Source organism: Protopterus annectens, chromosome 3.part0, assembly GCF_019279795.1.
Source record: "Protopterus annectens isolate FY-2018-M chromosome 3.part0, PAN1.0, whole genome shotgun sequence".
In the NCBI taxonomy this organism is placed as follows: Eukaryota; Metazoa; Chordata; order Ceratodontiformes; family Protopteridae; genus Protopterus; species Protopterus annectens.
Genome location: NC_056731.1, coordinates 395,978,709 through 395,992,988, shown reverse-complemented (window position 1 = coordinate 395,992,988; position 14,280 = coordinate 395,978,709).

Sequence of the window (14,280 nt, the reverse complement as noted above, 5' to 3'; positions counted from 1 at the left end):
TTGCATAGAGGAATGACTGGGTTAAGGCTATTAGCTAATTCTAGTAACGCAATTTATGAGAAAGTAAGTCAATGAAAAGAATATTAAATATTATAAGTTTTTTTTTCCTAGTAAACAGTTTTGTGTCTAGTTCTCATGCCCCTAGCTGACAATCTGATAAACAGAAATGGCTTGGAGAAAATGTTTTCTGAAAGCATTCAAGTGTTCTCTCAGCTGGGAGAGCTATAAAGATAAGACAAAATCAGACAGCACTTAATAGAACCACAGGCTATACCATGCATCTTAGCATGGATAGCCTTTCTTTTAATTTAACTGGAGTCTGTGTGTGTGTGTGTGTGTGTGTGTGTGTGTGTGTGTGTGTGTGTGTGTGTGTGTGTGTGTATGTGTGTAGTTGTCAGTTTGAAATATTTGTTCCTATGAGTATGGTAAAACTTTAATATTTGAAGATAAACATTGTTCTGTGTGATATTATTAAGTTAATAGGATTAGGGGATTATTGGTTGTGTGTGTGTTTTTGTTTGAGGGTCTTCAATAAAACAAAAAGTTCTGTAGGATGTGACATAGGCTCAAATGGAGATGACAAGAAACAACTGTATAAATAATTAACCTGTGAAACGATACATGCATGCAATACAAAAGATGAAACTAGACATTTAACAAAAACGCTGTTATATATAAAAGCTGGGAATAATAATAATCTCTCAAGAATATGATGCTTTCCATAATGTCTTTAAATGTTAATGGTTTCACAGATAAATACAAAAAAAGAAAGAGTAGTGAACTGTATTAAAATGTAGATTGCAAATAGCTATACTACAGCAGACACATTTGGAAAGAAGTGAACATGTGAATTTGATAAAGAATTTTTTTAGGGAAGTTATTCAATGGAATACCTGGAGCAAAGGAACAGAGGAGTACTTATATTAATTGGAAGAGGAGCTCCAATATTAATAGAAGAGGATAAAAAGACAATAATGGTAGATCTGTAGCACTAAGGGGCTACTGGCAAGGGAGGAGGATTACACTGCCATGTATTTATATTCTACTAAAAACTGCTATAATGGAGTCTAAGAAAATTCTGGGAGAAATAATCAGCTTTCAGCAAGGAATTTTGCTTATAGGTGGGGACTGGAATTTGACTTGCAATAGTGAAGATGTGGGGGGGGGCAGAATAGAAAATATAATAAAGGAGGATAGATTTTTAAAGAAATTTATGAAAATACATGGCATGGAAGTTGTGAATTTAGTACTAGGAGTTCAGAGTGAATTTACATATTACCCAAGATTCAAAAATTGGGCTAGGCTAGACAGAATTTACATTTCACAGGAACATGTGCATTTAATTTAAGGTTTTGATAAGCATCCAATAACTATTTCAGATCATGCATCAATAATAACTAAAATAAAAACAGAAGGTAATGAAATAAAAATGAAACACCAGCACTTTCCCACCTACCTGCTGAAAAGAGAGGAATTTAAGGAATGGGTATTGGAAATTATTCAGGAGCTATCAGAGAAGATAGAAGTTTATTCCGAAAATATACCTAGGGAGTAGGATAAAATTAAAGTGGTGTTTAAACATAGGGTGGAAATAAAAGAAAGGGAGAGATGCTTAAGAAGTAATAATAATTATTTAAAGAGAGTGACAAATGTCAAAGTATTGCAAAACAGGAGGAAGTTCATAGAGCAAGAAGAGGAGCAACTGCAGAATGCTATGGATCATAGGAGGTTAAAATAAGGGATTACCTCGATACTATACATGAGTTTAGAAAGACTGCTGTTAAGCAACTTTTTTTATAATAACTCTAGAGCACAAAAACTTTTAGCACAATGACTCAAGCAACAGAAATCAGAAAGGACTGTCACCAAGGTTAGGGAGCCTATAACAAGGAAGATAACAAGGGATCCTGTAGAAGTATTAGAAGTATTTTGGAAATTCTATGTAATTCTGTATAAAGTAGAGAAATATGGAAATAAAGAAAAGGTACATATGGAAATGTTTTTGGAAGAATTAAATATGCCAAGGTTAGAGGTAAAGAAGGCTCAATTGCTAACAGGATAGGAGGAGGTGAGATAAAAATGGTGATGTATAACCAATCTACAGGAAAGTACCCAGGAATAGATGGTATTCCTGTGGAAGTTTGGAAGCTAGGAGGGAAAAAACTGAAAAAGATCTGGAATGTTTTGTTTAACGGTATTTTAAGAGGACGAGAAGTACCATTATCCTGAAAGAAAGTGGTGGTAGCTGTAATCCCTAAAGAGGGTAAAACTCCATCATATCCAGCTTCATACAGGACCATTTCAATACAAAACCATGATTATAAAGCGTGTATGTCTATAATGGCTAAATTAATGGCAAAAGTGATGCCAAAATTGATAGTCATGGATCAATGTGGTTTTGTGGAGGGGAAACAAACATTTGACAGCATTAACAGAACACTGATGATCCAGAGGGAAGCAGAAAGTAAGAATATACCACTGTTGTGGGTGGATCTTGATGCAGAGAAAGCATTTGACAGAGTAAGCTAAGACATTATGGGCAGAGGAATGGAAAATTTACATTCCCTGATAAAATTATAAGGTTGATAAGGAGGCTATATGAGGGATTGGAGGTAAAAATTAAAGTGGGTAGAGTCCTCTCTGATAAGCTCTGCCTGAGCAGAGGAACCAGGCAAGGGTGTCCTCTCTCTCCTTTGTTTTTTGCATTATATTTAGAACCATTGTTAAAGAAAAATAAGGGACTCAGAAATTCAAGGATATAATTGGTATGGTAGCCAAGAAAATCTGCCTCTATTTGCAGATGACATTATCTTATACCTGACAAAACCAGAAAGGGACATTACATTGCTATGGAACATATTGAGACAGCTTCAAATCTTTTTGGGATACAAAACTGATGAAGCAAAAACAAAGGCAATAGCGGTAAACTATGTATCCACATACGAATTGGTTCAGCAATATCTATACTTATGGGGCATGATAAAATTAAGTATTTAGGAGTGTGGATTAAAAGTGATTCCAATGTGGCAGCTAAAGATATGTGGGAAGAGACTAAACAAAAGATAATACAAAACCTAAGAAACTGGAGGCTCTGTTACATTGATTTTGATAGTAAGATACAAGCAGTTAAAATGCTTTTAGTCCCATTAATCTTATACACAGGTCAGGCATATTTTTATAAACCAGAGGAGAAGCTGTGGATAGCAATTAAGAGCTGAAGAACTTTATCTGGGAGAAGAAAACGACAAGAGTCAAGTGGGATAAGCTTATTCTTCCAACAGAACTGGGTGGATTGGGATTACCTGATTTGAAGGGGTATTTCAAAGCAACACAGTTAAGGCTCCTATACATAGCAGAAACAGAAAACTATAATTCAAAGTGGAAAGAGATGATGATGAAACAGAGGGAAGCTCAAGAAACAAGGAGAGACTGCAATTTTGGATGCAGACCTTTAATGAGAATAACAATAATCATACAGAATATTATATTCTTAAAGTAGCAGAAAGTATTCTAAGAACTAAGCCAACACAGGAATGGAGAAAGGAGATTCTGCTGATGGGGATGACTGCAATTAGGGATACAGACAATAGGCAAGAGGAGGCTGGAATTTATTGGAGGAAACTGGCAAAGGAACCAAGGTATTGAGAGCAAATAATTAGAGAGGGAAAGGTAATAGAATGGGAAGGCGTCAATAATTTATTTGGACTGCAGGTTAGAGATTGCTTTCCTTATCAAGGACTGATATCAGAGTATAGGCAAATAGAAAGAAATAGGGGGGCCCTAAACAAAAGACCAGCAATGGTAGAGCTCTTAGTTGAATCTAGAACAGAATTTCCTGTTAAGAAAGGAATCATTTGTAAAGTATATAAAGTATTGCATGATAACTATAAGAATCAATCAGAGAAGGTTAGAAAGGATTAGGAAACAATTAGATAAGCAATTCACAAAGAAACAATAGAGGATACATGTATGTCTCCCAAATATGCAACAAAGTCTAGAAAATTTAGGATCTTTGCTTAGATGTGTGTACATAGGTATTTTTTTACTCCAAGTAGATTCTAAATAATTTTTCTTTAGGTAGACAGCAAGTGTTGGAGATGTGTTAAAGAGGTAACTGGGAACATATTTTCTGGGAGTGCAATGAAGTGGCAGACTTTAAAGATTCCCTGCAGACTGTTCTATCAGAGCGAGTTGGTGTAACTAAGAAAATTATTTTTTTGACCTATGGTACAGAATCATAGGTTCATAGGTTCATAGGTTGGTAGTAGGCTATTGACCCTAGGGCCTATACAAGCCTAGCCAAACAATTCCCCGGATATTTCTTCCCACAATATTTACTTCACTGGACCCCTATCTAGCAGGGTGACTGACATAATCCCCGGGGTGAATTTCCTATCTCCCATCCAATCGTCAAGTTTCCTTTTGAAGAGGGCCAAGAAGGCGCTCTGCTTGACATGTATGGGCAGTCTATTCAAGAGTATAGGGAGTCTCTGGGTCAGGAACCTATCCCTCCAGCATGTTTTGTTCATTGTGATGACAAGGTTTAGATCCCTGGAGCATGTGGCTCTGAGGGATTGGGATTTCTTTAAGTGGAGCACGTACAACAGCTCAGGGTTTGACATGGCCTTGTATGTTAAGCAGAGATCACCTCTGAGTAGACGATATGCCACAGAGTATAGTTGGAGTATTTTAGATGGTCAGCATAGGGCATCTGCTTTAGGCCTGTGATTCTTTTAGTGAGGTATTTCTGCGGCCTTTCCAGCTGTTGCAGATGTCTTGTGAGGTACATACCAAACGGGGCTTTGTACTCTATAATGGGTCTAATGAGGGGTGAGTACAGTGGGACAATGGCCTCCTTTTTTCTGGATGAAAAGCCCTTAGTGATGAGGTGTGCCACATAGAAGGATTTCCTGACTGTTGTGGCGATGTGGTTATCGAAGGTGAGACCACTGTCCACCTGTGTCCCTAAGTCTCTCATCACATTTTCGGTGTTTAATGTACTGCCACCTATGTGGTAATTCATGGGGACATGGTTTTTCCTAAATGGGATAACTATACATTTCTTGGCATTAAGCTTGAGCCCATGGCTCAGGCACCAAGCATCTGTTTTTGTAAGGCCCTTTTGTAGAATATCCACATAATTTGGGGATTCAGTAATGGCTCCCAGTTTGCAGTCATCTGCAAAATTTGTTAGCCAGAGTCCCTTAGTGTTGGCCTGTACTTCAGAGAAGTAGATGCCAAACAAGAGCAGTTCCAGGACTGAACCCTGAGGTACTCCACTTGTCACTTGTCTGAAGCTGGATTTGGAGTCGGCTACTTTTACAGTCTGGGTTCTGTCAGTAAGCCAGTTGGTAACCCATCGAGTGACATAGGGATTTATGCCCAGCTTAGTAAATTTATCTATGATTCCAGAGTGGGGGATGGTGTTGAAGGCCTTGGTGAGGTCCAGATAGCTTGTGTGGACCACCTTACCTGTGTCCACAGCTCTGGAGACTGATTCAAAGAAGTCAATCAGGTTCAGCAGACAAGATCGGCCCTTCACAAACCCAAACTGGGTAGGGTCCAGTGTTTGAAGGTTGCCAATGTCTTTGTTTATACGTTCCATGATAATGCGTTCCATGCCCTTGCAGATCAGGCTCATCAGACTGATGGGACGGTAGTTCCCAGGATCCAAGGTGGATACCCCCTTGTGGAGTGGGATAACTGTAGCTGTGCACCACTCAGTGGGCACGAAGCCTGAGGTGAAGCTATGATTAAACATGACACTTAGGTGAGGTGCCAGTTCATTTTGTAGTTCATGTAGTACACAGGATGTCATCTGGTCCCATGAATGCTGTATTCTTAGCTTTGGAGAGTGTGATTTCTACCTGTGTGGCCATGATTACCAGAATTCAGCAATATTTTGGTATTGAGATGGGCCCTTTAGGGGGTGAGAAGGGGGTGAAGTTGTTACTAAATCGATCTGCCAGGATATTGGCAATATCCTTGGGATCAGTATATTTACTGCCATTCTGTTGTAGCTCAGAGCAGATCTGAGCATTGCCATTTAGATTCTTGACATAACTATAGAATGCCTTGTGGTTGTCTTTGGAATCTTTGGCAATTTTATTTTCGTAACTAGCGTTGGAGGATTTTATGAGGGATCTCAGCTTCTTACTGAGGCTGGTAAGGGAGATGTTGCATCCTGGGATTTTCCTCTTTTCTGCAACAGTTTCTTCCTTCTGTTGAATAGTTTGTTTGTGGCAGGGGACCACCAGATTGGCTTCCTTTTTTTGGAGGAGAGCATCTTGGTCCTATTTGGTATGGCACGATTCATGTACGAGTGGATGTGTTCGTACAGTTCCATAGTGTAGGATTCAGCAGTCGAACTTTCAGCTCCCATCTGCATGGGTGTCATGATGTTTGTCACTTCTGACTTAAGTAGCATGAAGTTGGCTTTGGAGAAGTTTTTTACAGAGGTTTCCTTACTGGGGGGTGAGGGTGGGATGTGGATGTCAAGGGTGATTTGCTTATGGTCAGACTAGGTGACCAATTGTGTGGAGCATCTATCTCTCATGTTGGTAATGACCAGGCCTAGGAAATTAGAGCCCCTGGTGGAACAATGGATTAGTTGATCCAGTGCATTGGAATTTATGAATTCCAAGAACCATTGGGAAAAGGTGTTGGTACCCAAGTAGTTTTCCCAGTTAATGGCAGGGTAGTTGAAATCACCCAGTATTAGGGTGTTTGGTTGTATCTTAATATTTTCCAGTATGTTTAGAAAGGTGTAGTGAGAATCTTAGGGCATGGTGGGGGATCTGTAATAAGCTACAGTTTGGATTGCAGTCTAAACTAGTGTTAGTTGCACCTGGAGAATTTCAGATGCATTGTGTTGGGCAACTAGCCTGAAGGTGTGAATATCCTTGGTGAATATGGACACTCCTCCACCTTTAGTGTTTCGGACTTGCTTTGGTGGCCGAAAAGTGTGGTGAGAGTTGTAGCTTGGTATTGCAGGGGTGCTCTCTGGAGTCTTGAACCAGGTCTCAGTTACTGCACAGATATTGATGTTCTCCATTTTTAGGAGTGCCTTGAGAGAGCACATTTTGAGATTCTAGCATTGAGTAGCATTATCTTCAGATTTTGCATGCTTGTATCTGTTATGGTGGTGGTTTTGTCCTTTGAACCTTGCCTAAAAAAGGCACTATAGGGGTGGCAAGAGCTGTAGCCAGTAACCTGAATCCCAGGGGTGACAGGTGCAGACCATCTCTGGCAAAGCATTATGGATTGTTGATCATGTCGTCCTAGACAGACAGATACTGGATCCCCTTTGAATGACACCAGAAGCTTAGCCAATTGTTGAAGTCAATCATTTTGTACTTACACTGTGGTATCATTCTGGGCGAAGACAGGATGCTACTCAAGGCTAGGGTCATATCTGCCTGGGCCACATGATCCGAGAGCTCTTCCATGTCTCTTTTCATGTAGTCCAGGGAGGTATGTCTCAAGTCATTCACTCCAACATGGACAATGACAGAGTCGTATTTGTACTTGTTGTGGAGTGACTTGAGTGCATGTGTTATGTGGTGGATCCTGGCACCCGACAAGCAGCTGACTGTAATTTTCTCCTTGCTCAGCCTGGGAGTGGGACATCAGTGTGCCTGACTATAGAGTCGTCTATGACTAAAGTGTTGGGTACATTGTCTTGCCTTCAGGGCTGTTGTTGGGTGGCACACTGGTGTTGTGAGCTATGTGTCACTTTGGTTGTGACTGGTGTTTGAGTTTCAGCTTCGGAGGTCCTTGTTGCTTGGGCAGGTTAAGGTTAAGGGTCTCCACATATGTGGGCTTAGTGTTGCTATGTGTGGGTATTGATGGTGTGGGTTTTGAAGGGCTATGTGTTGCTTAAGGTGTAGTTACAGGTGTTAACCTTATCCTCTTGATTGTCTAGCACAATCTTGGCTGGAGAGACATAGTAAGGCCTTGCTGAGTCTAATTATGATGGCTACCAAAAAAGCAATTACTAGAAAATGTAAGTCAAAGTCTAAACCCACTTTACTAGAAGTAGCCAAGATAGTAACAGAGATAAAACAACTTGAATGGGGATCTTTAGAAAAGGGTAGGAGCAAATTACATAGGAAAAAATAGTAAGTGTGGGATCAATACATGCAGAGGAGGAATAAGGTTTAAAAGAAGACAGGATATGAATGAGCTACGTAATGGCTGACTGACAATGACGTATAATGTTTGCAGCCACAGTTGTGTCGGCATGGTTTGTAGTGTATAAGGTTTGCAACTGAGATTGTGTCAATTTGGTTTATTTTCATTTATATAAATAAATGTAAGATTGCCTGTGTCATACATGATTATTTAATAAAGATGTTTCTTGTTTTTTGAAAAAAAATAAAGGTATTATATTGTGCAAGATGGTGATGTTTGCCCCCTTTTCCCCACTGGGGTACAACTGTGGAGCTGGCATATATAATTTATGGGGGTGTAAGGGCGACTCACCAGTTATGGTATTAATCTTTCAGAAAGTGGTGAGTGAAAGGAGAGTTTGTCGATGACTTGTAGATAAGTCTACCTGAAGTAAATAATGGATGAATAAAGAAATATCATGATAAATTGACATAAAGGCTCAAATACTATGAAAATCAGTTACAGGTTTCAAATGAATAAATTCTTGTGAAAAAGAAAGAAGAGTTATTACAAACAGAAGTGGGTGAACAAGTGCATTATTCAAGCATGTTGTTAATAATGATCTGGCAGGAGAGACAAAGTACAGTTGTGTACACTTGCATCTTGCGGCATACTGGACTCTGAATTGGTCTCAGTAGAGGCCTGCGAATCAGAAGTAGCGGGTATCAGGGGCTGCAAAAGCATCTCACTGAGTACCAGTGAACTGGCGACTGGCTTAGGAGAAGCGTCGTCAGCAGTTTTGGACCTCGGCGGCCTGTCTCTGTCTTTATCTTTGCATTTTTTCAGAATCCCGGTAGTCGGATGGCCAACCGACGACATTTCAAATGTGATGACTGCAACAGTGAAACACGAAGAACATCATATGACGTAGTTTTTGGAAAAGCCAAAGCAATGGTTGTTAACTGTAAATATCTGCATTTGACATAAATATTTGTAAGTGCTTCCTGAAATTCCTGATGTATTTAGAGAATATTAACTAAAAAAAAAAAAAAAAAAAAAAAAAAAAAAAAAAAAAAACGGCACTCAGATAAAAATGGAAGCTAACCTGGTATATATAACAATCACCTTAGGGACAACAAGTAAGAAGGCTGTTGCTTTTCTGCTAGGTGGATGCGAGATGATCAGTTGTAGGTAAGGAAAAGATTTCACCTTAACCCAAAAGGAACAAGATTATTTAAAGTTAGATTTGAAAAAAAATATTTCTGACATTATTTTTGAAACTAGAAAGGAAGGTCTGGAGGTAGAATAGAATTATTAGAAAGAGGATTGCTTTTAGATAGTTCATCCAAGAGAAAAGAAAATTCATCTTGTGAATGGATGTCACATTTTTGTTGTATAATGCTAGAATTCTAAAAAAGAAAAAAAAAAAAAGAAAAAAGAAAAAGCGTGCGTTGCAAGTTTACTTTACAGGCATTACAGAGTCTTGGGCAAATGACAGAGGGTAAAATGTGAAGGATTCAGTATAGGAGTTATTTAGATATGCCATGTTCAGGAAAACAGGCGAAGGAGTAATGTTTTTATATCAGACAGCATAATAAATGTAACATAAGATGGGAAGGCTTAAGGAGATGAAGGCGGGGAACAGTGTTGAATCAGAAAATAAATTAAGTCTCCTAACAATATTGGGTACTTCCTTATTTTAGCGGCCCAACAAGACTGACATCCTACATGGAATTTGTTTCCCTGTCAATGTTGCCTGGAACAGTGTCCCTGCTGCTTTGAACCAAGCAAAGCAGAGAGTGATGGAAAGACAGGAAAAGGAAATAATAATATTAAACATAAAACACAGCATAATTAACTGATGCTGTGTTTTATCTAATGAAGAGCTGAGGTTTATTAAACCAGTACTATACTGTTCGCCACACAAGAAGAACATTTAAGCTAGGATTCACACAATTTTTTTTTCTCAGCTGCAAATTTATGAGGAAATGTAAAACTGTGGCAAATCACTGTAATAGTACTTGTCATCTGCTGAATGGCTCGTCTCTACAGGTTATTCTGAAATGTAATGTCTGGAAGGAGTGATGTACAAGTTGTAGCAGAGCGTTCAGTGTAAAAAGAGTATTTAGGGCAATTTTTGATATACATTAAATCATAAAGGAAATAGCAAACACAATTTCCAGCAGTTTTTACTAAATAACAACACCACTAGTACCAGAAAGTAAAAAGAAGAAATGTTTGCCTACTGCGAACGTGCTTAGTTTTCTCACAATCACCAATGGATCTGTAATGATGTTAAAATAAGTGCCTGAACAGAGCAGTTGTCGCCGGGGCTGCTATAATAAGGAAGCCCCCAATATTGTAAACATGCAGATAGAGGAGGCTGAGAAGTGGGGGTGGCAGGGTGGCACAGCATATAATTCATCTGATAAGGCCAGGGAGGAAGATTACAACTGGGGGTGGGGGGGGGGGACACTAGAGTGACAATAACAAAAAACAAAAAATTACCTTATTGGAAGAATGAATTTAACCAGAATAGACTGGGGGGTTCCAAATTCCAAAATAAAGAGTTTGGGTTGACTGAATTTCTAAATAATAAAAGTTTTAAACAGTTGGCGAATTACTAACCTGAGAAAAAGAGCACACATTTTTACTAACGCTGACAGAGAAATGAGAGTTACAGTTAAAGCACAGTTACTTAGCCACTGTGTAGTTAAATACAGAGTTAAAGTTAAGAAACATGCTTTGAATTCTTCACTATGGAACTTTTGTAAAATAAATCATTTTATTTTTTGAGAAGTTATTGTAAATAAGTTAGACAAATGCACTGATGTGCAGGAGGTGAGCGATTTAGAGGCATGTTTCAATGAAGTAATTCTTGACACTATAAACAGAGTATTGAAGAAAAGGAGGAAAGGAAAGGAAGGAAGGCAAGTACAGCTACTTAAACAAGAAAAACAAAAAAATGCAAGAGATGGAAGTGAGAAATAAGGGCAAGAGCATGGAAGGCTTTAAATTAGGCCATCAAAGGAAGTGACATCAGCAAAAGTTCAAACTGAAAGATAGTAGAAAAAAGGAAAAACACTTTTTAAATATACTGTAGAAAAGTAAACAAAAGAAATTGATTTAGTCAGTTTATTTATGGATGGATGTTGAGACCAAAAAGAGCAAAGAGTCAACAGACATTTGAAATTATTATTTTGTATGATTTCACTAAAGAGAAAGTGGCTAGTGTGCCCTGTTGAAAGGAGACATTAGAGTTCAATAGGAGGACCAATGTACAGATATTGACAATAACAAGAGAAAAGTAGAAAATTAATTACTACCTTTTAGATTTACATAAGGCTCGGGGCCATCCAGTATACTTCCACGCTTTCTAAAGTACTTACTGATGGTTTTGAAAGGATATAGCTTCAAAGAGCAACTGCACTAAACTTACATTCTACATAACCAAAAATGCAACCATATACAAATATCTACTGAGCAGAGAAAGCAAACAAGTGTTTTACATGGGGAACCCCCAGCTCCATATACCAAGGTGCTTCAAAATGTACTGTTTCTGATATCTTTCAAAGTCAGGGGTTAACAGAATGTTTCCTTACCCTGAAGAATCCATAACTCTAACTATAGTATATATATCCAATGTACAATGAATGAAGATGGAATAACTCATCTTGATAAAACTATATAACTAAGACCAGTGTTGATGGAGCAGTGTGTTCTTTTCCAGAACTTTTTAGTGAAATTTTAAATAGATCACGAATAACATCAGAAATGGCTGAGGATTAGAAAAAGGCATATAAAATGTGAAGTAAACATCACCAGGTGCATCCATTAAAACTAATTTTATTTTAATAAGTATATGCCTACTCTATGGCAAGTGATATGACATAAAGGAGCATTTACACATGCATAGCAATATTTGCTCCTAAAATAAACCCACAATAACCAAACTATCCATGTTTTCATATAAAGGTTTTAGTGGTGCATAGGGTATTAGCCTGGTTTTGGAAAAGCAAATCAGCAGTATGTGAGTATCAGATCATCAGATGTAAGAAATAACTTTTAGATACTGTACAATTTACTCAGAGAACATTCATGAGATTGCACGCCAAAATTCTCATAGCAATGTACAGTTGTGGTATGTAAATACCATATATAGATTCACAATAAATGAAAAAAATGCTTGCCTGACTGCTGACCTGTCATACTTGATGTTTGACTTTACTGAGCATGCAGTTTGTGGATGCTACATTGGATTTTTTATTTATTTATACTGCATTCTAGACATGTTATTCTTCAACAGAGTGTGTATTGTGTACATACAACTCTTTCTATAGTCTATAGTAGGAACTTATAAGTGAGTATTTACCAATGTGTTATACTTAACATGGACTACTGCTAAAAGATGTAATAAAAATACATATCTGGTGCACTGTGTAGATATGTTTTTGTTATTGACACTGTTGGGATATTATCCAAAGTTTAACTGCTCTCTTGGCACCACAAGTTTATCTGCATCCCTGGTATTTCATCAAACCTCCTAAGTTATCCTAAACCCTCCATCTTAACTCTGGTAACTAAAACCTAAAGTATAAGTTCACACACTGTGCACACAAAACGCAGACAAATACATAACCTCAAAAGCACTCAAGACTATTTAAAACAACCACTTAGAACCCGAAGCTATACTTATGTTAAAGGAAAAAATGAAAGTCAAAGAAAAATACTGTAAAACAGAGACTGCATTTCCCATTTACTACAAAGTAAAAAAGTAGTAAAGTAGTTTCATACAGTTCACTCACAAAATATGTACACATATCCTCAAAAACAATTCCCATATAAATACACCCATTACAAATAAAATGCATTCTTTCTAGATTAAAGAAAACTAGTAAATGGAACAAAGTAAAATAAAACAATGAATACCTCTCTCTGTATATATATATATATATATATATATATATATATATATATATATATATATATATATATATATGTGTGTGTGTATGTATGTACCAGATAATCTCCTTTCATTGACAAGTTAGTTTTGTCAAAAAGGGAACGAGCCGATACAGCTGATTGGACAATCAGCTGATCAAATTGTACCAACTTTTTCCGAGTAAGATTGTAAAACAGCAGAATTTGGGAAATTCCTCACTGAAGTACAATCTTGGAGTGGATAGTGTAGGAGGTGCAGTGCTCCCCACATAGAGGGTGCAAGGGGGGCCTGCCCCATACAAAAAAATATATATATATTTTGTTCAGTGCTTTGTAGTTTTGATGACTAAAGATTCAATGTTTTGACATTTTAATGAACTGTCATAAATCTGTGTGTGTGTGTGTGTGTGTGTGTGTGTGTGTGTGTGTGTGTGTGTGTGTGTGTGTGTGTGTGTGTGTGTGTGTGTATATAAATATATATATATATATATATATATATATATATATATATATATAGAGAGAGAGAGAGAGAGAAAGAGAGATAAATGGATACAGTTTGTAGGAGCAAATATTCATATGAGCGAACACTATGTAAAAAAAGTGATAACTCATATGAGCAAAAGTTATTTTAACTGGCATTTTTGCTGGCAGCCTTTTGCATTGGATCACATTGCAGTGGGGTTAGGTAATTTGCCATTGCCTCCCTGTTGTGTAGCGGGTATGGGTATGCCCCCAGCAAAAAAAAAAAATATTTTATTTTAGTTTTTCATATTTTTGATCACTTTGTATTCACTGTAAAGTAATCACTCTCTAAACATTCGCTCTTGTGAACTTGTGAACATTCAGAATTTAATGAAATACATACAGTACACACACACACACACACACACACACACACACACACACACACACACACACACACACACACACATATATATATACAATATGTAACCGCGGCACCTTTCATCATCTCATGAATATTAAGTAGGTCAGATTATCGACAATACTATGTCAAAGAGCAGTTGTCGATAATAATGTTGAAATACTACATTGTTGAAATCCTTTGAGTCCCTAGAGTAAGACGAGCACTGTCAACAAAATGATACCATGTCAAATGTAGTAGTGGCTTATTTTTTGTTTTCTTTTATCCCGCACATCAGTTCCAGATTCAACGAGGAAACATGAACATCTGCTGTTGCCATAGTGCTTCCGTGCATTTGAAAACAA